Here is a 2,504-nt window from a genome sequence, read left to right on the forward strand (position 1 = left end):
ATTCGCATGTTTTACATTTGCCTTCCTAATTATGTGCTATGATTGAAAACATGCTTTTTTGATCTTATATTTACTTATTATTAATCCTCTCTTATTACCATAAGATGCCTTGATATGTGTGTTAAGTGTTTTCAGATATTATAAGGCAGGAATGGCTTGGAAGATGGGAAGGAAGCATGCAAAGTGGAAGGAATACAATAAGTTGGAGAAATTGCTAAGCTATCCAGCCTGACCTCTTCGCACTCAAATGGCTATAACTTTAGCTACAGAGGTCCAAACGACGCGGTTCTAGTTGCGTTGGAAAGCTAACGTCCGGGGCTTCGATTTAATATATAATATGCCATAGTGGCCCTGAAGCTAGATGACGCGACCGCATGCTCCATGCAGCCGCGTCGCAGTGACGAAAAACCAGCGTGGCAGATTTCTTCTCCAGCGATTTTTGGGCTGTTTTCGACCCAGTTTTCGGCCCAGAAAACTCAAATTAGAGGCTATAAAGTAGAGGGATTGCATCCACTTCAGATCAAGCTTTTCATAATTCATTTTTTCATAATTTAGATGTAGTTTTCAAAGAGAGAGGTTCTCTCCTCTCTCTTAGGATTAGGATTAGGATTAGAAATTAGGATTTTTAGAAACTAGGATTTAGGACTTCTCTTGGTTTTTAAGAGTGACTCTCGATTCAGGTTCAATGTTCCTTTTTATTTATTTTTCCAATTAAATTTATGAACTTTCCCATGTTATGATTTGAATATTTTATTTAATATAATTGAGGTATTTCAGAATTGTGTTTGCTTTCTTTTTATTATCCCCAATCTGAAGATATTGTTATTCTAGTAGATACAATTTTCTTTCCTTTTGGTCTTGGTTAAATAATTGGTGACTCTTGAGTTATCAAACTCATTGTTAGTTGAGAATTAGAATTAATTCATCCACTTAACTTACCTTCATAGTTAGAGGTTAACAAGGTGGGAGAAGAATCCAATTCTCATTACAATTGATAAGGATAACCAGGATAGGACCTCCAGTTCCCATACCTTGCCAAGAGTTTATTTTATAGTTATTTATTTATTTTTCTTATTATTTTTTTGTGCAACATACTGCCCCCTTACTTCCAAAATCCCAATTTTACCTTTTTCATAGCCAATAATAAGAACATATCTCCCTGCAATTCCTTGAGAAGACGACTCGAGTTTTAAATACTCGGTTAACAATTTTTAAAGGGGTTTGTTACTTGTGACAACCAAAACGTTTGTACGAAGGGATTTCTGTTGGTTTAGAATCTATATCTACAACGCGACTATTTTTAATAATTCTTTACTAGAAAAAAATCCTAACATCAAAGATCCTTTTCAGTTCTTAACTGAATTCTTGCAGATCTGTGTTACTGTTAAGACCAATGGAGTTGATCCTGAGGTCTATAAGCTTATGCTTTTCCCTTTTGCTGTAAGAGACAGAGCTAGAACATGGTTGGACTCTCAACCTAAAGATAGCCTGAACTCTTGGGATAAGCTGGTCACGGCATTCTTAGCCAAGTTCTTTCCTCTTCAAAAGCTGAGCAAGCTTAGAGTAGATGTTCAAACCTTCAGGCAGAAAGAAGGTGAATCCCTCTATGAAGCTTGGGAGAGATACGAGCAACAGACCAAAAAGTGTCCTTCTGACATGTTTTCAGAATGGACCATCCTGGATATATTCTATGATGGTCTGAATGAATTGTCCAAGATGTCATTGGACCATTCTGCAGGTGGATATTTTCACCTGAAGAAAATGCCTGCAGAAGCTCAGGAACTCATTGAAATGGTTGCAAATAACCAGTTCATGTACACCTCTGAAAGGAATCCTGTGAATAATGGGACACCTCAAAGGAAGGGGGTTCTTGAAATTGATGCTCTGAATGCCATATTGGCTCAGAACAAAATGTTGACTCAGCAAGTCAATATGATTTTTCATAGTCTGAATGGATTGCAAAATGCGTCCAACAGTACTAAAGAAGCATTTTCTAAAGAAGAAGCTTATGATCTTGAGAACCCTGCAATGGCAGAGGTGAATTACATGGGTGAAGCCTATGGAAAACCTATAATCCCTCATAGAGAAATCATCCAAATTTCTCATGGAATGATCAACAAAAGCCTCAGCAAGACTTTAATAATGGTGGAAGAAACATGTTTAGCAATAGCAAGCCTTTTCCATCATCCTCTCAGCAACAGACAAAGAATTTTGAGCAGAGCCCCTCTAGCTTAGCAAACATAGTCTCTGATCTATCTAAGGCCACTCTAAGTTTCATGAATGAAATAAGGTCCTCCATTAGAAATTTGGTGGTACAAGTGGGCCAGCTGAGTAAAAAATTCACTGAAATTCCTCCTAGTACTCTCCCAAGCAATACAGAAGAGAACCCAAAAAAGAGAGTGCAAGGCCATAATCTTACTTGGTGTGGCCGAATGCACAGAGGAGGAGGAGGACGTAAATCCCAGTGAGGAAGACCTCATGGGACATCCTCTGAACAAAAAGGA

At 37.9% G+C, this 2,504-nt stretch overlaps 1 non-coding gene across 1 annotated transcript; it reads right to left on the minus strand.

Annotated features, from left to right (window-relative positions):
- Nucleotides 1-1,554: 1,554 nt before the first annotated feature.
- LOC130978408 (small nucleolar RNA R71) lies at nucleotides 1,555-1,658 on the minus strand. The gene has a single exon (XR_009086054.1). It is a non-coding gene; the product is annotated as a small nucleolar RNA R71 (small nucleolar RNA).
- Nucleotides 1,659-2,504: the final 846 nt, after the last annotated feature.

Source organism: Arachis stenosperma, chromosome 4 (genome assembly GCF_014773155.1).
Source record: "Arachis stenosperma cultivar V10309 chromosome 4, arast.V10309.gnm1.PFL2, whole genome shotgun sequence".
NCBI classification, from domain to species: Eukaryota; Viridiplantae; Streptophyta; class Magnoliopsida; order Fabales; family Fabaceae; genus Arachis; species Arachis stenosperma.